The sequence below is a fragment of the Marmota flaviventris genome, chromosome 4 (genome assembly GCF_047511675.1).
Source record: "Marmota flaviventris isolate mMarFla1 chromosome 4, mMarFla1.hap1, whole genome shotgun sequence".
Taxonomy (NCBI): Eukaryota; Metazoa; Chordata; class Mammalia; order Rodentia; family Sciuridae; genus Marmota; species Marmota flaviventris.
The window spans coordinates 125,299,579-125,326,404 of record NC_092501.1 but is presented as its reverse complement, the minus strand read 5'-3'; the positions used below and the strand labels follow the sequence as shown (position 1 = coordinate 125,326,404).

General features: G+C 43.1%; 1 non-coding gene and 1 pseudogene across 1 annotated transcript; one reads left to right on the top strand and one right to left on the bottom strand.

The window, feature by feature from the left end:
• LOC114087273 (large ribosomal subunit protein uL1-like) overlaps nt 1-24,326 on the bottom strand; it is a 42,221-nt pseudogene extending 17,895 nt beyond the window's left edge.
• On the top strand, nt 5,518-5,589 carry Trnae-uuc (transfer RNA glutamic acid (anticodon UUC)). The gene has a single exon. It is a non-coding gene; the product is annotated as a tRNA-Glu (tRNA).
• Nucleotides 24,327-26,826: the final 2,500 nt, after the last annotated feature.

Sequence of the window (26,826 nt, the reverse complement as noted above, 5' to 3'; positions counted from 1 at the left end):
TCAGAATATATGCTGTCGTTGTTGCTGAAGGCATTATTAATGACAGTTCCCTATTTTATGCAATATATTCATAGTAGTAGAGACAGATTTATTAAGATATATGAAGATATATTAAGAGTTCAGTTTCCAGAACAAAATGCCTGCATTTGAATCCTGCATTGATGACTTTTAAGTGTCAGACTTTGAACAAGTTATATAACCATCCTGTGTTTCACCTTTTTTCCCCACATTTTTTATTGGTACATTAGAGTTGTACATATTGATGGGATTGATTGTTACATATTTGTACATGCACACAATGTAATTTGGTGGATACTGTGTTTCAACATTTTTATCTGTAAAATGAGAATAATATTTGTACCTACTTACTGGAACACTGTGAGAATTAAATTATTATATTAAAATATTCAGAATTTCCTGGCACAGTGAACCCTGTATGTGAGAGCTATTATTTTTATGTCAAGCACTGTCAAACATATACTGGGTGAATATAATATGGATGCCATGATGAACACTGAACTTGACACAATCCCTATCCATGGATTCATTGATGATAATTGAGATTGATTTTCTCACAGGGAAAAAAGAAAATGAGTTTAGAAAACTTATTCAACTTAGAAGTACTGGTGGGAAGTCCTGAAAGGAAACAAATAGTTTTAACCTCTCATAAATTGATTTCTTCCAAATTAATTTCTTCCTAGCATCTAGGGACAAAACAAATTAACTGAGGATCTTGGAGCACCATGATTTCAATACTTGAGCAAATTGGAAAAAGAAACTACCCCGGTGGGCAAATTTCAAGATGCCAATGCAAAGACTCACCATTCCTGAATGTGGTTGCAGAAAAAAAACAAAACAAGAAAAGCACATCTATACCAGGCCTGAGCCCTGGTGGGAACAAACCAATAGCACAAGAATAGGGATGTGTACCCTCATGGTCTGGCAATGTCTTATGCTATCAGACTGGTGAAGAGAAGGTATGGGACAAAGTGTGTGTGAAGGACATTAGGAGACAGAGTTGTGGTTTCTTGTTTTATGTTGTAGTATTCAAATCTTAAAATCATGGCCCTCTGAGACTCTCAGTTAGTTGCTCTGTCTTGTAGGTGCTAGGTAGAAACCAAGACTATTCCTCTGAGATTGGTTAATGGCTAAGTAAATGAGCCTGGGGCAGTGGCCCATGCCTGTGATCCCAGCAAATTGGGAGCCCAAGGCAGGAGGATCGCAGGTTCAAAGCCAACCTCAGCAACTTAGCCGACCTTAAGCCATTTAGCGAGATCCTGTCTCAAAATAAAAAGCAATGGGGATGTAGCTCAGTGGTTAAGTGCCCCTGGGTTCAATCCTTGGTTTAAAAAAAAGAAAAAAAGGGAATGAATCAAATGATCAATTACTCAAACACTTTCTTGCCCATATGTCAAGAAAAATATTTACCTAGCTGAGGAATAGTTTCCTCTTGTTATGTGCTGATTTGAGGAAAAAAAAGTGAACTTTATAGGAAAGTCTTCAAAGAAATGAAGTCATTTTGACATTGATTTATTAAGTAGTTAGGTGTGTTAAAGCCCCGTACTATACATAAGCTGGGGGTATAACAGACTGAGATCGGGACTCTATGATCAAGGAGCACACAGTCTTCCACAGGGAGGACGCAGGGAAATAGGTCCAGCCTGATGCACAGCGAGGATGCACAGAATGAGCTCCTGACCCAGTGTAAGAGGTTCAAGGATGTTTGCCCTCAGTCACAGGACAAATAGGAGCCGGTAGGTTTGGGATAGAGGTGAGGAGCAGAGTTACATGATCTAAACAAGTTCCTGAGGAAGCTCTGTCACCCAGGGACCTCTTGAGATCAGACCCAATTTTAGAAACTGATCCTAGGGTTAGGCCATGAAGATTAACTCACCCTGCCTTGTCAGCAGGGCAGGTGCTGCTACCTAAAAGAGTTTGGAGGTTAACTTGGTGCCATAGACTGAGACTTTGTGCTGAGCAGAGCTTCCTGGGGAGAGTGGAATTTTAATGGGTCCTTATTTTGGAGGTCCTGATAAATGATGACTCTTGGGCTCACTGCAGTGCAAACCACCCTTAATCCTAAACAACTGGCAAACACAGGCCTCAATCACACCCACATGACTCTGGCTAATGTAGATGTCTGGCAAGTACAATATGTTTGAGCCCCCCCACCCCAGTATCGAATGGTGGATAAAATGGGAGAGCTGCCCAGAGAGAATCAGCCTTAGATGCATGGGAACAGGAATAACTGTTCCTTGTGTCAACACAAGTAGGGTGTGTGTGTGTGTGTGTGTGTGTGTGTCTAAAGAAATGCAGCTCACTTACTGGTCTGGCTAAGCTTCAAAAATTCGTCGTTTTTTTTTCTCCCCTCCTCCCAGGAACATTTTGTTCATGCTGCTGGTGAAAAGGTGGCAGCTTTCACATAGAAGTATAACAGGAAGTATTTAAGTTAGATAAAAGGAAGGACTATTTGGCGAGAATGATTGAGTGCTGGACTAGGTTCCCAGGGGGATTATGGAATCTAATTTTTATTCACAGGCCTTCCTATTAAATAACTAATAAGGGTGGCAAGGCATAAACTCCCATTACCAGTTTTTAAAGGCTTGTGATTTAGAATTCAGAAGAAACAGAATGCCTTGTGACTGGAAGGAAGTGAGGTGGCTCCATGGGGCTGAGCTAGCCTTGGCACTTGGGGTCAGATGAGGAAAGAAGAACCAGGCAGAGCAAAAGGACAGGTGAGGCACAGCAGGTAGACAAGCTGGAATGTGGCATTTCTGAAGAGGGGCACCAGAGGACAATGTCAGCAAGCTGTGCTAAGGCTGGGAAGGCCTGGCCAGGGAATTTAGATTCTACACAGCAGACAGCCAGAAGCCATATTTTTCAGGCTTTTGAGCAAGGAAGGGAATAATGGAAACCAATCAGAGATCCGAGGGTTTGGGGATAATGGGCTTTTAGAGATTGAAGTCTTTGTAGTTCTGTATTTCTGGAAATCTCGTGGTATCAGAATCATTTATGGGAAGGAGCTTGTTAAGATTCAGATTCCCAGGCCTCCCTCCTGAAGGTCTTCCAGTGGCAGGGCTGGGAATCTGAATTAACAAACTCACTAGTGATGTTGGTACCACTAGTCTGAGACCAAACATGGCTGGTTCACTGTGAGATACTGACTAAGGGGCCCACGCAGGGAAGCCTGTGATGAGCCCATTGAGTAGGCTGAGAAGAGCCCTAAAACAAGTGCAGGCTCAGAGAGCAGGAAGGTGACTCTGGATAGTAGCAGTTGAGTAGGAACTTCTGTCCTTTCTTTCTCCTCCCCTCCTACACTTCAATCTTGGAGAGCCCTGGGGCCTTCAAGGGAGGAAGGCCAAAGTAATAAGTGGATCATATCTTGTGTGATAAAAATTTAACTGACACACCACTATTTTTTATCAATCTTTCCAGCTTGCCAAGGAAAGAAGCCCTGGCCTCCTATCATTTGCGGATTTCCATGGTGTAAATACTCTCAGCTCAGGCCACCAGGACAATGTTACTGAACACAGAGTTAGGAAGCTCACAGTTGGCTCCTGTGAGCCAATGTAAGCCAGGCCCAGCAAACCACTGCTTCTAACCTGAAATCTTGCATAAGCTGGGGATAGGGTCGGGAGGGAGAAGAACTATTTTGAATGAAGACTGAGTTATTGAACAGCATACTATATTTTTTAATATTTACTTTTTTACACTTTTAGGTGGGCACAATATCTTTATTTATTTATTTATTTAAATTTTTAATGTGGTGCCGAGGATCAAACCCAGGGTCTCATGCATGCTAGGCAAGTGCTCTACCACTGAGTCACAACCCCACCCCAAAGACAGTATCATAACAGCATACTATCTTTAAGTGAGTTATATTACTTCAAGTGATCATAAAGCTTTTTCTATTACTGTATTCATTCAGTGTTTAAAAGAAAAGTGGAACATATTTCAGCTTAGTTGGATAATGAGACAAAAGTTAAACTTGCATTTTGGTCATAGCCTATGAATGGTGCTCTCCCAATGTATAGGTAACACTGAGAAATTTTATCTTTAAAACTGGGAAGATACTTTTAATAAGAATTATCATCACGTGGAAATACAAAACTGAAAAGTGTCAGTACAATGAATCTCTGGGCATCCGAAAGAAAAGTATGGATGCTAGGTATTCTGTTGTTGAGGTTAGTTTTGGAAAGGATTCCTGGGTGTTCCAAAGTAGATGTCCACCAAAAAAAAAAAAAAAAAAAAAAAGAAAAAAGAAAAAAGAAAGAAAGAAAGAAAAAGAAACTATTTCATTGATTAAAAGACAAACAATGAAACTGTTCAAAGACAGAACAGGAAAAGCCACCTGTGGTTAAGACCCACTTCATTTGGAGGTGTGTCTCATATGCATAGTAGGTTTGCAGTCAATGCTTCTAGTTTTTCTTCACAGCTACCTTAACTTTTAATTATGTTGTACTGTGTTCATTCCTGGCCGGGGAGCTAGTTCCGTGGAAATGAGTGAAAAGCAGAAGTTTCTTCTTCTGGCCTGTCCCAAGCCTTCCCTCTTCATGAGAAGTGTCACAATTGAAACCATACAGAGCTCAGGGACCTCTCAGCCCCTGAAGCAGGTGGGGAGCAAGAGGGACCTTAGCTTTTAGATGGGCTCCAAAAAGTCCGCTGCTGATAAAAACAACTGTGTGTAGCTTGAGCCACAAGGACGCCAGAGCCATACTCTCCCACACTGGCCATTCCGAATAAATGACTCTCTGTACTGCCCTTATCCAAACATAGAGTTATGCTAAAGTATGAACTGCTCCCCATGAAATGCTGCTTCAAATCGAGAAGGGGTTTGGAAACCACAAGGAATTTCCACCCATCCTGAAGGCTCGCAGTAAGGGCCTTTCTCCAGACCGCCACAGCCTGCTCTCAGTGACACAAATCTCGCCTTCAGCCACTGAGTCAACAGGACCTGGAATGTTCCAGGCTTCCAGGCAGTCCTCATTCCTGTTTCTGTTTCTTCAAGGGAAAAGATCAACTTTCTGGGGACAGGATGGTGCCTGTGGCCAGCCTTGACCAGAGAAAGGGGAGAGTACCCTGGAGGCTGGTGGCTTGGAGCGCTCTGGGGGCCCAGCCGGTCAGGGTGGACCCGGGGCGGCGGTTTCACGACCCCCACGGTGCTCGCTTCTTCAAGAGCCTCTAACCTTGGAACACAGCTCAGTGCGTGTTCTGTTCGAGTTCTAGAGAGGAATTATAAACCATGGCTCATCCAATCCAATGTCCACGTCGCTGTCGACATGGTATCTAGGACCAGGAGACAGAATGCGATGACAAAAGGCGCGAGGGTAGACGGATAAAAAAGATTGGAAGGATATTTAAGAAGGAACTGCGTGTGGGCCAGAGAGGGTTAAAAAGCTGCAGAGCGCGCGCAGGCGCAGAGGGCATTTACAAGAGGGCGGGGCGGAGCAGGGCGGGGCTGGCGGAAGCCCAGTGAAGAGACTCAATTTGCCTGAGCTCAGGAGCGCCCTCGTCGTCTCCCACATGGTCTAGCGGTTAGGATTCCTGGTTTTCACCCAGGCGGCCCGGGTTCGACTCCCGGTGTGGGAACGCCAACCTTTTAAAAAGAAAGAAAAGCTAATTTATACGTACTGTAACTGCGAGGAATGTGTTTTTAGTAAAAGCTATAGCCTCTACTTAGAACAGGCTGGGCAGAATGGGTCTTAAGAGGGTCAGGTCAAAACCACCAGAACTGGCCTCATATGCCGGTAGCAGCTGAAAGCAAAGAGCTCACTAAAGCAAAGTTCGCTTTTGAAATAAGGGATTGGAGCCGAGAGGCAGGGAATTAGGCAGGTCGCGTGGTAAAATGTATATTCCTGCCATAATTTCTCCTTGCACTGTGAATATGAAGTAAACGACTCAAAATGCTCTTCTTTGAAAGAAAAAGAAAATATGCAATTTTAGAACTTATAGGGCTCCTAAGTTGCCTAAACCATTCCTTTGTGGGAGGCAATATAACCATAAAAGATATTAAGGGCAATGCAATTCAGTGTGCAATTGGGCCTGGGATTCAGACAACTCACTGAGCCAGTTGTATAGGATAGAAAAAAGCAGAAAAAGAAAATTAGGTTATTAGAAATATTGAGGAGCGAAGTGATGGCAAAAAATACCACTTTCTTTTCACTACCTAACATATTTGACACTTTCTGGTTTTGGTTTTTGTTGTTGTTGTTGTTTGTTTTTTGAGTCTTTCAACATTCATGATACGCTCAACTACAATTAGAAATCTTAGTATTGCCATGTGACAAGACCGTTTCCAAGCATTACCCAAATAAGTGCATCCTCTGCTTGCCTCTCCAAACCTCTGCCAATAGGAAAAACTCCAAGGCGTTTAGAGGCCACGTTTCTCTCCCACTCATGTTGAATTCTCTGAAGCTTCCCCGATTTGTTCCCAGAATGCCATAAACACTGAGAAATGACTGTGAAAATGCCAGGCAGAGTGTTCTCTTTTTAAACTCCTTTGGGAGTTTAAGGGACACAAAACAAATGTCATCTTTCATGAGAAAAATAGTAGGTAAAATATATGCTTACTTAAAATTCCTATTAAAGAGCTTAGAGGAGAAACTGATCAGTCAGCAGATAATTTGTATGTATTGAAAGAAGCAGAATTGATTAGAAAATAAAAATCTTAATAATCATAATAGGTAATATTTATTGAGCACTTACTATGAACAAGGATAAGTACTTTACACACTTTCTCAATTTGGTCTTTATTTTATTGTTAGATAATATTATTATCCCTGAATCAGGCAGGGGTCCTGTAGGTGACTGAAGGTGCATGCTTAACACAATGCTTAATAAAGGGGCTAAATATTTAGGATTTTTTTTTTTTTTTTTTTAGGGTTTAGGAAAACAACAAGAAATAATGTAGTCCTTAGGGCTTCTGGCTATAAAGAGGCAAGGGCAGCCAGGGCAGCCAAGGGCAAGGGCTACCTGTCTTTTTGTTTTAAAATTTGCTCTCAGACAGCAGGTGAGTTCCATTTATATGAAAGCTGTCAGATCTCCTCATCTTATTAATCATTCATTTTCATAAAATGCATTTTTTTTTTTGTCTCACAGATTTGACAAATGCTTTCTCTAGGTCTGTGGTATTTCAGGGACTCAGAGCATAGTTAATACATCTAAGGACAAGTTCTTAACTTTTCATATTGGGTGATTCCCCAGTACCCTGTGGTCTTTTAGGTGTTTGCAACAGTGTTTAACTTTGCAGGGAAATGGTTACTTAAGTTATAGTTAGCATTTGTATGGCCTTTTGACATAATTTTCATTAAATATCCTCAAAACCAGTCTTTAACTTAAGACTATTTGAGCTGAAAGGACTCTGTGGTTAGGGCCACGAAAGGTCTATTCTGGGATTTTCTTCCTCCAATTCTCTAGTATTGGACTTTAGATCGTGTTTTAGTCTGTTTTTGTTGTTGTTACTAGAATGAAATAAAGAAAATAGGTTTATTTAACTCACATTTTTGGAGGCTGAAAGTCCCAGATGGGGCAGCCACATCTGGGAGGTGAGGCCCTTATGGACTCCTTGTTGGCCAAAGGCAACACAAGGCATGGCGTGGGGATAGGGAGGACAGAGGTGTCTCTCTGGTTTCCCTCTTCTTCTAAAGCCACCAGTCTTCAGTCCTAGGGTCTCCACTCTGATGAACTTTACCTAACCCTCATCACCCCCAGAAGGCCCTACATCTAAACACCATGGTTGGATTAAATTTCTACCCTCTCAATACCTCACAATGGGGATTAAATTTCTGTCCAGGAACCCTTGGGGGAACACACTCAAACCATATCCAAAGCATAGTAGAATGTATTCACAAAAAAATGGAATTCCTGGGCTAGTCAACCACCACTCCCTCCAAGTCTTGGCTTCAGGAAGGATGCCCCGAGTGCAGAGAAAGTAAATGATAGAAAATTCTTTTTTATCTTGCTTTTGGTCAGTGTTCACAGTGTAGCTACATTAACATAGTAATCTTTCTGTTGAATATTTTTAAAAAATTCATCATACAAACATTTCTAGAGAGCAATGAACTGAATTTATTTGAGGTTTTTGAATTAACTATATTTCTCAATACATTTCTGGTTTTGCCTATGTTATAAACTCTGAGGGATTCTGCAGGAAGATTGCTTTATGTCCCTCAAAAGTGGACTTACATCACATAGGTCTGGATGTATATTCCCTTAGAGTATGTCTGATTCTGCATGAAAATATCCTAAATAACATCAAAGATTCATATTCATACAAAAAAGGAAGGCAGGTATGAATTTTGCTCACCCACACTATAAATCTAACTTGGAAAAACACTGAATACCTGGAAAATCACTGGAACAAATAATCAAAAAATCAATTTGCAAACACCTAGAAGACCACAGGGTACAGGGTAATCATCCCACATTATTTTGTGAAAAACAAAGCTTATCAGAAGAATCTAATTTCCTTTTGTCGCAGAATGACAGGCATGGTGGGGGGGGGAGTGGTCAAGATAATCTATCCTGATTTAGGAAAGCCTGGCATCTTGAATCTTGTTGTATTCTCATTAAGAAAATGTAGGTAAGACCATTCCCGTTTGTCAGGGACACATTCAAACTGCAGTGGTGGCTGAGGTCCTTGAAAGTGGCCATCTTAAATTTGTACAGAAGTGACCTCTTCCTCCTTTCCCAAGTTTCCTCTGCCCCACTCCTTATTTTCTAAAGTGTCATCAAGATTCTTTTGGTGCAAGTTATTTTATTTCTGTTCCTCAGTTTCTTCAGCTTTAAAATGGGTCAAATAATAGAACCTGGGGGCCGGGGCTGTGGCTCAGTGGTAGAGTGCTTGCCTAGCATCCATGAGGTACTGGGTTTGATCCCTGGCACCACATAAAAATAAAAAACAAATAAAATAAAGGTAGTGTGTCCATCTACAACTAAGATAATAATAATAAATAATAAAATAATAATAATAATAGAATAAAAATAATAATAAATAATAAAAAATAATAATAATAGAATCTGTCTTTAGGGTTGTGAAGATTGAGACAATGCATATAAAGTGCTTGGTCCAGTTTAAGGTCAAGGAATGCTGGTTGCTGCCACCACCATCCTCTTCCTCCTCCACCTCTTCCTTTTTTTTTTTCTTTATTTTATTTGTTTATTTTTATGTGGTGCTGAGGATCGAACCCAGTACCTTACATGCATGAGGCAAGCCTAGCCCACCACTGATTTTTTTTAATATATTATAGCTGAATGCAATACAATTCTTGTTACACATATAGAGCACAATTTTTCATATCTCTGGTTGTATACACAGTATATTCACACCAATATGGGTCTTCATACGTGTACTTTGGATAATAATGATCATCACACTCCACCATCATTAATTACCCCCATGTCCCCTCCCTTCCCTTCCCACCCCTCTGCCCTACCTAGAGTTCATCTATTCTTCCCATGCTCCCCCTCCCTATCCCAGTATGAATCAGCCTCCTTATATCAAATTCTACAGCCACCTCATCTAATCATAGCATTACTTTATTTTGGTACTGGGGATTGAACTCAGGGGCACTTAACCCCTGAACCACATCCCCATTCCTTTCTGGTATTTTATTTAGAGACAGGGTCTTACTGAGTTGCCTAGGCCCTTGCTAAGTTGCTGAGGCTGGTTTTGAACTCATGATCCCATCTCAGCTTCCTGAGCCCGCTTGTATTACAGGCGTTAGCATTACATCTTATTGGTACCTCTTCAGTGGCACTGACATATCTGTTTCCTCTGAATCAGCTGAGCTGATTTAGGCTGTATTGTTCCCTGGGCTTTCCCAATAGAAACCACACTGGCTTCTCCTGACCCCATCTCACCCATCTTTTCTAGCTCACATTCCACTGCCTGTTACAGCACAGAGCTGAGCATGCTGCTCCCTGCTGTAAACCTTCAGGCCTTTGACTTGCTGAGTGCTCCCAAGGTCCCTTTACAGCTTAATTCCTGCCTCTTTCCCTCACGCACCTTAAGTTCTGGTTAATTTCACACTGCTTCTTATATCTGGCCTTTGCTCAATTTTTCCTCTACCCCAAATCCTTTCTCTAAATATCTGCATCTTATCTATCCTTTAAGACGTGATTCAAATGTCACATCCTTCACGCAGCTTCCCTCGCTTCTGATGGTGATCTGTTTTGATTTACCTTAGCATCTCGGAGATCTCTTCTGATACTTATTGCTTTCTAAGGTTATGTCTTCAAAGTCATTTCTCCCCTAAAGTCCCCCCTGGCCTGGATGGTGGGTGAGATGCTCAGGTCTGCACGTTCCCTCTCCTGGCATTTACCACACTTACCACAGCCCAGTGAGATGGTACATTCCAAGGTCAGTGCCCTGCACACAGGAGATTTAATAAACGTGTGTTGAGGGAGTGTGTAAGCAGGACAAGGACTTCAGTTCAAACCTGAGAGAGAATCATTGGTTTATATAACCGAACTGTGGGAAGTGGTGTGGCAGGTCTCGGGGACAAACAGAACCAGTGTCTCCTTCCACCTGGGGGTCCGATTTATCCTCAGTTTTTATAGTCTAGCTGCTTCCATGCTGCAAGGGATCTGGGCACTGGTGGCTTGGGACTCATTCCTTGTGGCTTCCCCACCTGAAAGAAGATCTTCCTTTTCTTAGCTTTCTGTTGGGAGGTGCTAGAAAGGAATGAGTCTTTGCTGGGCGCTGGGCCCTCCCTACAATTGATGCCTACTGGGTGTTATGATTGGCATCTCCTTTAGAGAGGAAAGAGGAGCTGGAGTTAAAAGAAAGTCAGAACAATTGAATAGTGGTGATTTCATATACATAGTAGTGATTTGATATATTTACAATGTTGCACTAAAAATCTCTGATTGTAAATGACTGAATTATATGGTATATGAATTGCAACTCAATAAAATTAGTTTGAAAATGAAGCCAGAGGTAAAATCATACTGGCAAATATGCATTTTTAGATTCTTTAGGTTTGGGCTATTGGTTTATTTAGCAAAATTAATAGGGTACCTGTTATATCCTGGCATTGATCTAAAGTCACATTATAGTGGGGAAACTGCACACCCCAAAACACATAAATAGGGTATGAAGTTTAAATTTCTTTATAAATGTGATGGGAAACCTCTGGAGATTTAAGTGCAGGGAGGGTTCCAGCCCCAGTTCCAGCCCTGAACTCCTTGCTCTTTAGAGTTCCTGGCTGGTCCTCTGCTGTGGGCAACACAAATCACACTTTTGAAGGAAGAAGGGACTGTTTTAGCAGGTCTCTTGAGAAGGATTCCATAACCTCATTTTCAGAATTTGGCAACTGGGTAGTAAAAGAAAGCTTTCCTTGTGGACTAACCTAGATCACATTACACTCTGCTCTCAGCCCATTTGCCCAGAGTTAGTCAAACTGCAAAGTTTGAGGGCACAGTCCCAAAATTGTCTTCACTTCTGACACCAACCACAATTGTAAGAGGTTTCCCAAAATCACCCTCAGGGTTAAGGATGTTCTTGAGGTACTCACAGAATTCCCTGAAAGCTGTAGAACTCATAATTATGGTTTATTACAGGAAAAGATACAGACTGAAATCAGTCAAAGGAAGCACTTAGGGCAGAGGCTGAGAAGGTTTCAAATGCAAAATTTCTGTTCTCTTTTTTTATTATTATTAGTTGTTCAAAACATTACAAAGCTCTTGACATATCATATAAAATTTCTGTTCTCTCTCCTTCTGGAGTCACAGCATGCAACCCTCCTGGTATTGATGAGTGACAATATGCACAGAGTGTTGCCAATCAGGAAAGCTCACCTGAACTTTGCTGTCCAGAGTTTTTATTGGTGCTTCATTATGTAGGCATAATTGATAATCGAAGTGATTGAACACAGCCTCTGAGTTGACTGATTCCATGGGGTCCAAACCCCCCCTAAATTATAAGTTGGTCTCTCTAGCCTGGCTGCCTCTTACCCTAAGACCATTAAGTGTGGCCAGCTACATCTTTTTATTTTCTTCTCTCTTTCTCCATATTTTTTAATTGGTGCATAATAGTTGCACCTAATGATGGGATCTGTTGTTACACAATCGTACATGCACACAGCATAACAACATCATTTTGGCCACCCCATCTTCTGGTATCATCAGCCCTGCCCTAAAGAAAGATGCATATCTCCTTCCAGAAAGCACACAGATGACTTCCCTAAAAAAAAAAATAAGGAAAGAACCCAAATTCTTTGAGCAAGGCCAAAGTCTTTACTTCCAGTCATCATTTCTTCTCCATGGAGATGGAGGAAAGAAGGTCAGTTATGGCCACAAGCTGTTAACCAATAGGTGGGTAAGTGTTCAGGGCAGTAGCTCAAGGGACAATTGAGACATCCTGGCATTCGCCTCGCTCCATCTTTTTTCCAGACATCCTAAGGGGAAGTACCCTCACCAAACACATAAATAGATTAATTAATTAATCAATTCTAATGGGAACAGTGGATCCTTGGGGTGTGTCTGTGTCTGATGCTGGGGATTTGGGGATTTTTATTTCATCTGAACCGTGGATTAGTTGGAGGGATGGCACCTACAATAGGATTTCCACTGGATGGTTCAAAAGCAAAGTAACCAAACTGGAATGTTGGTGTGTGCAGCACCTGGGAGAGCATCAGGGTTTTGTCTGGATCTTGCAGCAGTTGACAACAGACCTGGGGAACTCATCTTTTCATCAAGGATCCCCCTCAGTAGATTTTACCTACATTGGCTAGTCTCCTGCAACCAGTCCAGTTCCGTCACCTTCTACCCTGACGCTCATTGTGCTTAAGTTTCTACGCTGACTCTCACTGTGCACAAGCTCAGCAAGTCTCTTTGGCAAAGACAGTGAGCCCAGCAATCATTTCTTGCTTCTGGATACCTCCGCGTCCAGTGCTATTTTCCATTTTAAGTTTTAATAAAGGGAGCTTGGAGTGAAGAGCAAAGCAGGAGATTTTGTAAGCATCAAATGTGTTCACTAAGTCCAGAACCTGACAGTTATCAGGAGTAATTTTCCATCACCTGTGCTCGTTAATGTCCTGACTGAGGTTAATGCATTCAAGGGAGGTGGAGAGAGTGACGTGCTAAGGGAGGTGAAGGAGGAATAATCAGAATTTGGCAACAGCACGGTGGTGGGGCGTGAAGGGAAGGGTTGATTTGTCGACAACCCCAAGATGATAAGCATCCCCAGAGAGCAGAGAAGTGGGGCAGAGAGAATGAGATTGGTCTGCACTGACAAATCTGAGGCACTGGCTGGGATATCTAAATGGAGCAACTAAGAGGACAGGAAATACAGGCTGGAACACCTGTGAAAGCAGACACCTACAGGGGCGGTCACAATTTCCAGGCAAATAGAAGGCTTAGGGGTTTTCTAACTGAGCAGTGGGTGGTGGAGAGGGACTGGGTGGAGAGGGACACCTGGCAGGTGTTGAAGGGTTCCGTCTGCATCTGGTCTGCAGGGACAGAGGCAACTTTTTGCATAATGACCTCTAGACCTGCAGTGACAGACATCTTTGAGTACTGTAGGGCTCAAAAGGCCCCCATTCCTGTCACACTTATGGTAGATTTGATCTTTATTACGATTGTTTTCAGGTGGATGGCAGGAAAGTGTCATGATGAAGATGTGACTTTTTCTAATTTGTGCAAAAGTGCCCTATGAGCCAATAGGGGCTCTGGGCTGCTTGTTCAGCTATTTTGTTTTTATAAGTCTTGGTCAATAAAGCCTGCAAATTTTACAATCCCTTTTGATCTTACGATTTTCTGTGAGGAATCTGTCAAAGATTCTGACTTACTAAAGACTCAGTGATAATTTTGTAAAGTGGGTGTTTGATATTGGCATATTGATTCTTGCACACTCTTGGTGAATGATAAATTCTTGTGTATATAGATTTTTGTTTACTCTTTGGGGAAGATGAACTGAGACAAGTTTCATGGAAAACTATTTAGCATATAATGCATATCAAGAGCCATAAATGTGTTTCTTGATCCTAGAATCTATATCTCCCCCCACCCCCCAATATTGGGGATTGAACCCAGGGGCACTCTTACCACTAAACTATATTCACAGATATTTTTTATTTTTTATTTTGAGACAGGGTCTGTTAATTTTCTGAGGCTGGCCTCCAACTTACAAGCCTCCTGCCTTAGCCTCCTGAGTTGTTGGGATTGTAGATGTGTGCCACCACACCTAGCTAGAATCTATATCTTTGATACATCAAGCATCAAAGCAGGACAAAGATAGATTTATGAACACAGATGTTTTCTATACAACATCATTTTAGTTAAAAAATGCTCAAAATGATTAAAAGAAACTGCAATAGGAAGATGAATAAACTTTGCTTGTATATGATAGAATGTTTTACAGCTAGTATTATTTATAGGCAATATTATTTAATGACATGGAAAAAAGCAGAATCCCATACTATATGTATAGTTTGAGTCCAACTTTGTATTACCTATTGATATGCTTATATAAGTAGTGCACATATACATAAAAGCAGGGAAGAAATAGATCAAAACATCAACAATGGCTATTTACAGAAGGTTGAAAACAAGTGATATAATTTCTCCTTCTTATACTTAATTTAATTTTCCAGCTTTTGAGAATAAGTATGTAATTATGATCATAATCGTGTTTTAGTTCGAGTATCTGGGAACAAATTTTTCAATTGAATATCTGAGAGGCAAATTGCTCAATTGATCCAACTGTTCAACAAGAACAATCGAGTCTCGGGATTGGGAAGAGCTCTTGGGCTGCTAGCCCAGCCATCCCTTTAGAAAGTGAATTTATCAGAGAAAATGCCAGAAGAGGGAGAATGCTGGTCCAAAGGGCTTCTATTTAAACCCTAAACACACCAGAGCCCTCTCTGGGAAGATTTCAGTTTCCCAGGTCTAGGAAGATGGGGGGTTGCCGGGCTGTGGAAGGTGGGTAAAGGCATATATACCTGCACCCCCAGGGGCTCCCAGTGAATGAGGAAGTCTGTCTCTATGGTGTTTAAGTTCTGGAAGCCACCATCAAGGCAAGGAAGAAGGGACAAAACTAGGTGCTTCGTTTGTAGACACTTTGGTTTGTAATCTACTTTCAATGTCTGTCTTCTGCATACATATTCATTTGAACTTTTTAAAAGCTCTCACAGTTAAAAGAGTTTGAAAATTACTGCTTGAGAAAAGAAAAGGGGACTGGAAGAGGAGGACCGTAAGAGAAGGCAAGAATATCAGCCAGGCGCAGTGGTGCCCACCTGTAATCCCAGCAGCTCGGGAGGCTGAGGCAGGAGGATTGTGGGTTCAAAGCCAGCCTCAGCAACAGTGAGGCACTAAGCAACTCAGTGAGATCCTGTCTCTAAATAAAACATTAAAAAGGGCTGAGGTTGTGGCTCAGCGGTAGAGCACTCGCCTAGCACAAGCGGGATCCAGGTTTGATCCTCAGCACAACATAAAAGTAAAGGCATTGTGTTGTGTCCATCTACACCTAAAAAATAAATATATTTTTTTAAAAAAGGGTTGGGGATGTGGCTCAGTGGTTAAGTAAACGTGGGTTCAATCCCCAGTACCCTCCTCAAAAAAAAAAAAAGAAGAATATCAGCATGTCTTCTGTGAAGCAGCCATATACATTATTTATTTAAATATTCTCATATTGACCTCATCTGGTAGGCATTTTGTTTTCTATTTTCAAAAATAATTTATTATTTCTTTTTTAAGTGAAGGAAGTGGGATTTGAAGAAAATACACAACTTCTCCTAAGGTGTCACATGTCGACAGTCGTCCCAAGTTGGGTAGGTGCCAAAGCAGATGCTGCTCCCAGGGCAACCTGATCCCCCCCAGCACCCTCCCCAAATTTATGTCTTTATGAAATCAGTCGTTGTTTGCTCATGATTACAGATGATGGTAATGTGACACAGAGAAAGGTACATGGGCTCGATAGCTTTGCCAAAACGTTGGCAATATCTGGAGCCTGCTAAGGTCCCAGCAGGCTCCAAGTTACAGCAGTCACTGTGACTTAGGCTCAGAGCCAGGTTTATTCTAAATCCTTAGCAAAGCCCCATGCTGTAAGCTGGGACCTATTTCTTGTTGTCAGTGCCAGGAGAACTCTTTGTTTTAGATCCTGGTGCTTGAGGATGGTTTGGGTGTTCCATTTTTGACCAGCACAGAGGTAACTTCGTAGAATTGCTAGGCAATGGAGCCAGCTCTCTATGTACAGGGAATTTTCCACAGTGTCCTTGCCAAAAAAGGAGCGTGAGCTCATGTTACAAGGCCAAGCGAAAAGGATTTGCGAAGGGCTCCTCCATTCAGAGCCGTGTGCTGGGCAACCGCTTACAAAGAGGAACTGGCTTTTGTGCTCAAAAAGAGACGAGTGGGGGTAGCCGAGGATCTCAGACCAGACCTGCTGGCTTTTAAAGCATTTCAACTTGGCATTGGCCGGGCATCTTCCTGGAGTGTCCAGGGTGGGCCGAATCAGGGGAGGAATAGTGACCCACCTCAGTGCCACACATTCTGTTTGATATTGAGCTCAGTTTACTCACCAGTGGCTTATGGCCCATTCAGAAGCTGGAGAATGAGTTTAAGACATGAACTTCAAAAAAGAATCTTGTATTGGCAGCACAATTGATCCCTCAGAATGTCCCCAAGGCTTGTTGAACTTGATTCCCCCAACTTAGCCTTGGGAGAAACAAGTAAGCCTATCTGTGGGGAGGAGAGGATCAGAGGGCCAGGTGGCTACACTGCAATCCAGCCGTGGTGCCAGAGGTGTGCGTCTACACCTGGGACCTTAAAACGAAGCAACCACGGAAATAAGCTGCTGCTTCCACTAACTGCTGATGGAGTCATAGATTCCCAGTGCCTCTTCTGGGCCCTCCCTCCATGTGCTCTCTATCCACCTATTCCAGAGCCAGTTGTCCTCATTCGTCAGCCATTTAACTTCACCTATGTGTCATGTGCTCTTAGGCTTGCTGACAAACTGTAGTTGGTAAACTGAGTCTACATAGCTCATTAGTCTCCTCATGTTTATTGTTCTCACTTCACTTTTTCTATTTTGAATGAATTATAGGCTCACAAAAGACTTAAATTTTAATAATATTCCTGAAAGAAGAGATGTGGCTTTTTCTGTAGGTCTGTTTGCCTTAGGATGGACATAACCTAAAGAAAAGAGGAATTGAATTGGAGACTAGACAGTTACAAACTCCTGGGATCTGACTTACTTGGGAGCAAAATAATTATATGCATTTGTATTTATATCTTTTTTTAAAACATTTTTTAGCTATAGATGGACAAAATACTTTTATTTTATTTATTTATTTTTATATGGTGCTGAGGATCGAACCCAGGGCCTCACATGTGCTAGGCAAGCGGTCTACCACTGAGCTACAGCCCCAGACCTGTGTTTATATCTTGTCCCTAGAAAATCACATGTATTTATTTATTTATTAGTACTAGGGATTGAACCCAAGGCTTCATGCACACTAGGCAAGCACTCTAACATTGAGCTACATCCCCAGTGCAAAGATCATGTTTAAAATGTACAAAGCTCTCTCTAAATATCCAAGTTTTTCATTATGTTTTTAATTTTAGCTGAGTCTAATATGGGATGAAGTTCATTTTCCCTTTTTATTATTTTATCTATCTTATCTGAAATTAGTCTCTTTCTACCATGTGAAAGTACCAGTTGTTTCTGCTAACCCTTAAATAAGAACTCAAATGATTGTGATTCTTAATATAGAAATTTCTTTTTCATAAATCTCTCCAAGGTCTTCCATACTCAGCTAAAGGGGAGCAGACCAAAACTCCACCTTACAAGATTTTTTTTTAAAACCATCTTGATTTGTGCTTGCAAAGAACAATAAGAGAAGGTAGCACTCTGACAAGGGGAACGTTGATTCAGTTGAGAAAGATCTAATGGGATCTAGATTGTGCACTAACAGACCTTCAAATTCTAGAGAAGAGCATTTGGTGAATGGTTAACAATGTTGATTAAGTAAATAATATCACCTACAGCTAAAATGGCAAGGCCCAGCACACCCAGGTTTTGTTTCAGATTGAGAAGATGGACCGTCTACCTCCCCCTGGATTGGGGGAAGGGGTTTGATAACTGGCCTGAAGCTTTGTCCCTTTATTCACAGCCAGCCCTGCCACTCAAGAGTCAACCCAATCATCCACATGTAAAGGTGAAAGCAACAAATGAAGGTCAACAGGAGGCTGACATCTCTGAAACATCCTGATGCCTGGGGGTGACTGAGAGCACACACTAGGGCCTTTTCCACCATACAGACTCCTGAGCTGTGCGAATTTATTTAAAAAAAAAAAATTTGGATCAATTGAACAATTGTCTCAGATGTATGCAACTGAAGAGTTTGTCCCTGGATATTTCTAAAACTAAAAGTCAAAACATCATATTAGAGGCTGGGGTTGTAGCTCAGTAGAAGGGCGCCTGTCTAGCATGTGTGAAGCACTGGGTTTGATTCTCAGCACCACATACACATAAATAAAATAAAGGTCCATCAACATCTAAAAAAATATTTTAAAAATATTTTTTAAAAAATCGTATTAGTTAGTAGGAAATTGTTCTGATATATGCAGTAAAATGGAATTGACAGTACTATTTCCAAATCAATCGCTGCCCATAAATTTGGTCAAATACAAGTCCAACATATCACAGTGAGCTATTGGAGGTGAGAAATGTGTGTGTGCTTGTTTTGTGGCTGTGTGTCAGAAAGTTGGGAGGTGTTGGTGTGCACAGTGCTTTTCTGGGGTTGGTATGTTTCCCAGGTTTTTATTGCCACGTGGAAAAGGCTGATGAATGAGATGCACTGGAGTAAGAAGGGGGTCCAAGTAAATTGCCGAACACTTGCCCGTGAACCCTAGTGGGCCTGCTCTTGCTGCCTGGGCCTCTAAGGCCCGAGGGTCTATCTCTGGAGCAGGGATGGCCTTAGAGGGCAGCTGCTCCCAGCTGCAGCTAGGTAAGGAAACCCCCAGGGCCAAGAAGTCACCAGAGGTGTCCTCATGACTCGCCCTCTTCCAGCTTCCCTCTCAGTTTGGCCTACTATTTCCACAGGACCATCCAGAACTTGGGAGAGGCGGCCCATCCTTTGCCCCCAGGGCTGGGAAAAAGGGCTTCTGTCTCCTTCTGGGGGTCTGATTATGGATGCTGGGCCTGGAGGACGAGGACAGCTTGGAGCTAGGCCTGAGCTGCGAGTGGGAATGTACAGTGGAGCTTTCAAGATCTTAGTCATCAGTAAACAGAGCTATTATACTCTGTGTCTGGATGTGTCTCTCTCCTGTGCTGGCAGCCTGTGGTTGCCATGGATATGGCTTTGTCTTGGGAGGCCCATAACCAAGGAGGATTTAAGTAAATCCTGATGGGTCAACATTTCCATAAAACCAAAACCAAAAAAAAAAAAAAAGGAGAAAAGCACACTTTCTTAAATAACTCCAAGAAAACCCTTAATCAGTTCTAGAATCATGACCAAAAAAAAAAAAAAAAACAACAAAAATCTTAGGCTTTCATTGTCAGAACCTAAAGGGACACACATTTTAAAGAAGTACTCAGAATTTAAAAGTCCACTGCAGCAATGAAAAATGATGGTATTTCCCCCATGAGTGTTTTGGACAATATAAAGTTACATTTCTTTTTTTTCTTTTGCCAGTGCTTGTTTTTCAGAATGCTTCTTGATTTGCTGTCTGCAAGATGTGTCCTATCCCAGCATATCAACAAACTTGTGTTCCAAGCAAACAATAGTACTTTCTGTCTGACACAGGAGATTTGGTAATGACTATGGAAGATGGTAGATTGAATTTAGAAGGCTAAAGAAAAGGAATAAAGAGAAGACTTGGTCCTGTGCAGGAACCAAATGGCTCCTGGATCTTTGTTTGAAAATGCACATACACCCTCCAGGATTCCTCATTCGTCACTCCAAAGAAAGAGACCGTAGCTTGGTAAAGCAAAGGTCGGAGGATGAGAGCTGGGGTGCTGCCCCCGTTCTGCTGGACTTTGGGTTGTTGCACAAGGGTGGCATCCTTTTTAATGTTCTGGGGGATGTTTCTCTGAGTTTATCATGCTGCCTTGGCCAGGAAAGAAAGCTTGTGAACTCTGGGATGAGGACCCTGCTAGGTCCCCAGCTTATCTGCCCAGAGTGGGGAGGGGCTATGCTGGCCCCTCACCTCACCTCAACAACCTGGCGTTTTGTCATACTTGCTTCCCTGTTCCTGTCACCGGAAGCAGGGTGCTTCCAATGCAGGATTTGTATCTGGACTGCAATGACCCAGCTACCTTCTCAAAATGATGTAGGGAAAAGATGATGCTCATTTCCCTTTGGTATGCTGACTTTTCACCTGTTTGTACTTAAACACCCAATTAACCCACAGCCTCTGCTTGCTGGCTGGCCTCAAGGCTCCTCTTCAACCCTGGTCCTTGATGTCACCTGGCAACCATTAGAACTTGCCAATGTGGAGGATCGTGACACTCTAGCTTAACTCTAAGACCTCTAACAATGCAAAGACCTCTGTGTAGTTCAGAATAGAGTGGGAAGTAACTTCACTCGGTTAATGGTGGCCTGCCTGGGCCAAGAAGAGCTATGCTTGTGTTGCTTCCTGTCCTGGGAGAAATGACCTGCCTCTCTGGGCAGGTGCAAATCGGCTCTAAGCTTGCTGCATCTGGCATTCTGCTGCAAACTGCCTGGGAGGCTGAGGTCAAGGTCCCTGGTGAGGCGGCGAAGGGGCACATGGCAGCCAGCAAAGCCAAGCATGCAAGGCTTTCTCGGGTTGACTAAGCCTATTTTGAGGTAGGTCTCGGGTTGCTCTGAAAACTTGGGAGCATGAGGACCAATAGCTGCTAAGGCTTGAAATATTGTATCAGTCACTGCAGGGAGTTCTGACCCATGGCTTCCATGTAGTGCCTCCAGAGCCACCACCAAATGGGGCAGAATGATCTTGGCTTGACCCTAGTCTGAAAGAGAGAGAGAATCTTTATCTGGATTAAGAGGAACTTTCTGGTTCTCTAGGTTGTTCAAGTGGAAAAGAGGCATGTGAGATTTGGGTTTGAGGATGACTCTGAAAGATACCAGGAAGGTGATGAAGCTTTAAATGACGCCCTATCTGTACCATTTCAGAAAATCACAAGGAAGAAAGGGAGAGGCCTTAAAGGGGGGCAGAGAGGGAAAGCCATCATCTCTGGGATTTCATATGCACGCAAACAAAAGATGGAAGGAGGGGCATGCAATGAAGGGTGTCACAAAAGAATAGCGGGAATCTGTATATTAGTGTCAGGAAAAGCTGAAGTCCAGAATACGCTAAGACTTGTGGAACCGCAGCTGACATGAGAATAATGCACTATAGTTTGCAAAGCATTTTCATGTAAATGATCCCATTGATCCTCACAATAACCCTGTGAGAGGGGATGGGGGTTATTATCCTAAGAGTGTGTAGAGAGTTCTCAGAGGCAAAGATGGGATTTGAGCCCAGATCATCTCAGGCCAAATGCTGGGCTCTCTCCACTACCCCGCCATGTTCTGTGTTAACACTGCTCAAAAGTCCATTTTGATTCTGAGTAAGAAAGATGAGGTGAAGCCAGGCTCAGGGAGATAGCGTAATGCAGGCAGGCAGGCAGGCAGGCAGGCAGCAAAACCAGTTCTTCTGTTATTTCTTCAGGGCTCACTAGAACAATCTTCAAAGGATAGAATTAATTTCTCAAGAGCTCCTGGGCCAAAGCTGGACATTAGATAGCTGTTTCCAAAGGGACCTAACTTTGTCCTCCATAGCACTTATACCAGAAATTCCTTGCTCAGTATCTGTGTTCCCCACCAGACTTAAGCTTCTTCAAGGGAGGGACCATGGCCAGTACATGATGGTACCCCCATTGATGAATGAATAAATAATTGACTGAGGACCTGCCAGCAACAGCTTCTGAGAAATTAAGGAGAATAGGAGGAATGCCACAGAAACAGGCATAAGTTATCATATGACTAAAGAAGAAGAAGAAGAAGAGGAGGAGGAGGAGGAGGAGGAGGGAGGAGGAGGGAGGAGGAGGAGGGAGGAGAAGGAGGAGGAGGAGGAAGGAGGAGGAGGAGGAGGAGGAGGAGGAGGAAGAAGAAGAAGAAGAAGAAGAAGAAGAAGAAGAAGAAGAAGAAGAAGAAGAAGAAGAAGAAGAAGAAAGGTATATTCTAGAATCTACATCCCAGTTGCCTGACAGCAGTCTCTGAGATAGTAATGTTCATTTCAAAGGTCAATCTGAAGTCCAAGGACATAGAGTCCCATGAGCCCATCTCATCCATCCCAGAGGCACGACTGGATCCCTGTCTTGAATCATTCAAAGTTGAGTTGAGGCTGTCTGGGCTTTTGGTCACAAATGCAGGGGAAAAAAAGAGGAGGAGGAGGAGTTCAAGGCAAGAATCTTCTGGTTTAAAAGGTTCAGACCTGCTTTTAGGATGGATCATTCCATCAAGCATGCAGGTTTAGTGAAAGGAAGCTTTAGAATCCACATGTGCTAGAAGGTATGCATTTTAGATACTGAACATCGAACAGTGAAGCTTTGTCCTACTGTTGACTGTCAGCACTTATTGTCATGATCACACTTAATACGCAGAAACTCTGCGGGCAGGGTATTCTCTGAGGGACAGTGACATGTCAGGGGCATTCAGAACCTGAAGCCAGATTTCCAGAGATTCCTTCATTTCCTCTCTTCTTATTGCAAAGAACACTGGTTAAATGTGGGCCTCCAATTTTCTGTTTTCCTGATCTTTCCAACACTTGGAGTGGACTTTTGAGGGGCTGGAAGGAATATGAGCGGAACCATTTTATGCTTTCCCCCCCTCACTCACGTGGCTGTAGCAAAGGTCTTCTACTTGCCCCTGAGTACACCTAGTGTTCCTGCCCCAGAGCACTGGCCTCTGTTGCCTCCTTCCCCGGACCATCATCCCCATGAATGGCCTGGCATCTTTAAGCCTCTGATCAGCTCAGTCAGAGTCTCTGACCCTCTGTATTTTCTTCTGAGTGCTCTTATCAAAACCTGAAATGGCTTATTTTTTCTTCTTCCTCTTCTCCCTTTTCTTCTCTACTCTCTTTCCTTCCTCTGTTCCTTCTTTTCTTCTTCCTTGTCTGTCTCCCTCCAAGTCAAGTGGGATCTCTGGGTCCTAATCTGTCCATTCACTGATATACTCTTAGTGTCTAGGATAGTACCTGAGCAGGTGCCGAACACCTGTGGCATGGATAAGTTGACTTCCCGCCTACCTGGCTGCTTCCATTCAGATTGCTTAGGGACACTGTGATCATTTGTTTTCTTCCTCCTCTTCCTCTCCTCCTTTTCCTTCTCCAGCATCAGGCTGGACTAGTTAGTCCTCACTAGCCTCATTGAAATCATATGCAACTTTATTTATTTATTTATTTTTGCATTGTTGGGGATCAAACCCAGAACCGGGTGCATGCTACATAAGCACTCTACACTGAGTGACATTCCCAGTCCTGATCATCTATAGTCCTGCTGTCAATAAAGAGTGTTAAAATTTGAGGGGTCTCTAATAACCTGAAAACAATCTACAGTAGCAAGTTCAGAGCACATGTTCTGGGGCATTTCTAAAGCTGGACCAAGGGAACTGCTTCAGTCTTGGTGCAGTAAACGAAACCTGAGGGAAAACTGAGAAAAGGGAAAGGGGCAAATTCCATGTGGGAATGCAGAAAGCACTGCTGGCAGAAGACACGCCTGTTCAGGTCCTCTCAAGGTATCCATTATTCAGATAATTTTGTGCAGTCTCAGCAGTGCCCATGGACAAGATCAAAGTTGGAAGGCCAGCCAGGCATCGTGGTGCACACCTGTAATCCCAGAGGCTTGAGAGGCTGAGGCAGGAGGATTGCAAGTTTGAAGCCAGCCTCATTAACTTAATAGGTCCTAAGCAACTTAGCAAGATCCTGTATCAATAAAAAAACAACAACAAACAAACAAAAAAACAAAACAAAACCATCAAAAGGGCTGGGGATGTGGCTCAGTGGTTGAGCATCCCCGGGTTCACTCCTTGGTACTGAAAAAAAAAAAAGTTGGAAGGCCAATGAAGGTCAATGAAGAGAAGCCTGGACAGCAGAGTTGGCTGAGGAACATAGTGGACACATGAGCTCAACATCTAGAATTTCTCCTGTTTTTATTGAGCAATATGCACATACTCCTCCTTTACCTCAATTTGGCAAAATGGTGCTGCTGATTTTCTTAGTGGAGAAGATAGAAAAGCATGGAACTGTCTCGACCCCTCATCAGGGCCGCGTGGCAGCTATGATGTTGTTGATCTAGTTACCTTCAGTCTCACTGTTCTGCCATCACTGGACATTGCCCTCATCTGCATTTCAGGCACTGCCATGTCTACATTGAGCCAGGAGAGGAAAAGGGAAGGCCCTCATCTTTTAAGTGTGCCATTAGAAAACTGCACAGATAGCTTCTGTTGGCCTCCCACCATCCAGAACTCTGTCTCACAGCCCATGACTAAGGGCAAAGGCATCTGGGAGAAATGGTCTTTAAGTAAGTGTCTTTCCCAACTGAAAATTCTAAAACCATAGGATAAAAGAGAATAGCAGGAGATAGATTGCCTTTCTACCAGGTGACTGGAGGAAATTATGGGAAAATGTTGTGCAAGTCCAGTCCCAATTCTCGTTCACATCTGCCCCAGAGAGCAAAGCCCAATGGCAGTGGAGAGGCTGTTGGCCAGATCTTTGCAGAGCAAGGAACTAGTAGAGTTTGATAAAAAGACCAATGGAAACTTGTCCCCAGAAAGAGCATAAAGGCCCAGTGATAATAAATGAGGTACAGCAGTGCTATCAAATAGTGGAAGTGTAGCAATTGGGAAATCCCCATCAGCATTTACTACCTACATGTTAGTTTACTAACCAATCAGAATACTGCTTCCTGTTTCCGCCATCAACTATTTAGAATTATCTGTGAAACAAGCTTACTGTGGAGTCTAAATCTAAAATACAAGGAAAAGCCAGTGGTGGTGGTGCAGGCCTGTAATCCCAGCGGCTCCGGAGACTGAGGCAGGAGGATGGCGAGTTCAAAGCCAACCTCAGCAACAGTGAGATGCTAAGCAACTCAGTGAGACCCTGTCTCTAAATAAAATACAAAATAGGGTTGGGGATGTGGCTCCGTGATTGAGTGCCCCTATGTTCAATCCCCAGTACCCCCCCAAATAAATAAATAAATAAATAAAATACAAGGAAACTGTAGATACTAAAGTGTGGCAGACACTTATTCATCTAATGCATGATGCTGTTCCTCCAGGGCAAAGCAGCTCTGCTCTTGAGATTGAGAGAGATACCCCAGGAGTTCAGGAACAAAACCCCCGTGTATGAGTCAGAGTGCTCATTCATTCATTTAACAAATAAGTATCGAAACCTTTTCTTGAATCCGACTCATGGGATTGTGAAGGGGCTGGGGCATATGGAAGAACAAGCTGAAAAGTTCCTGTCCTCTGCATGAATATTCTAGTGTGAGAAAAAATGCAGGAGAGAAGTAAGCTAGGCGTGCGAGTAGACAGGATACTCTATGGTGACAAGTAGTACTGAGGAACCAAAAGTGGTGACAGAGAACTTAGGGAGTGAACGGGACATCAGGAGGGCCTTTTCTGAAGTTATGTCATTTAAGCTGAAACCTAAGAATAAGGTGCAGCTGGTCCCTCGAGGAACCAGGGGGACAGAGGTGGAAAAGAGCTGGTACCTTGGTGGGACAGGAGGAGAAGAGCGTCCTGGAGTGTCCTGAGGTGGAGAGGGGACGTGTGGTGGAGCCAGAGGGTGGGTCCTGAGAGCTTTGAGGAGGCAGGGCTCGGCCAGTCCTTGGAGGACAGGGAAGGTTTGCGGTGGAGAGCTGAGGCTGGAATGGACCTTTTAAAGTTGGGAGAGCTGTGAAGGCCTTGAGCGGTGTGTGTGCAGGCCCAGGGTGGGGGTAGGCAGGTTGGTGTTGGGCAATAGTAAGAGAGAAGGCTGGAAAGGGAAGCTTGGGGAAAGTTCTAGAAGGTCTGAAAGGCCAAAGAACTCAAATTCTCAAAGATAATGTGCAGCCATTTGAGCAGGAGAGAAACATGATCAACGTGTGGCTTTAAAGAGATTTTCTAAGCGCTGGACCTGAGCTCCTTGGCCTTGGAACTCTTCATGTTTGGGGCTGGACAGACAAGTCTGTGCTGAGAAGGACCATCCTGGGCACTTAGGGTGAGTGGCATCCCTGCTCTCCAGGTGCCTGCAGCACATGCCCAGTTGTGACAACGAAAAGTGTCTGCAGATGTGGCCCAACATGGGGCAAAGCTTCTTCTGACTGAGAACCAGTGTGCTACTTTTTAAAATAAATTCATTCGGTTTATTTTTATGTTTTTGTCATTTAAACATGGGTCCTGGGACCTGAAACATCTGGAGAACTGACTTGCCTTCTTTTGCCATGATTGTATGGACACAGGAAATGGCAAATTTCTTTTAAGAAAGGAAAGAAACCTTAGTTTTAGTTACCATGACTGGACTCCCGTTTAAGACAAGTCTATATGAAATTTATACAAAGGAGCCTCATGTCACTTTAAAATGAGACTTTGAAAGGCCTCAGGTATTTTCCTACACCCTTCAGCCCCTGGAATGTTTTATTTTGTTGTTGTTTGTTTGTTTGTTATGCAGTACTGGTCATTGAGCCTGGGGGCTCTCTACCACTGAGTTATATCCCCTGCCCATATTTTTATTTTTATTTTGAGACAGGCTTTCACTAACTTGCTGAGGCTAGCCTCAAACTTGGGGTCCTCCTGACTCAGTCTCTCAAGTCACTGGCATTACAGGAGTGGGCCACCAACCCAACCAGCCCCTGGACTTTCTGCTGTCCTCATGGTAAACCCT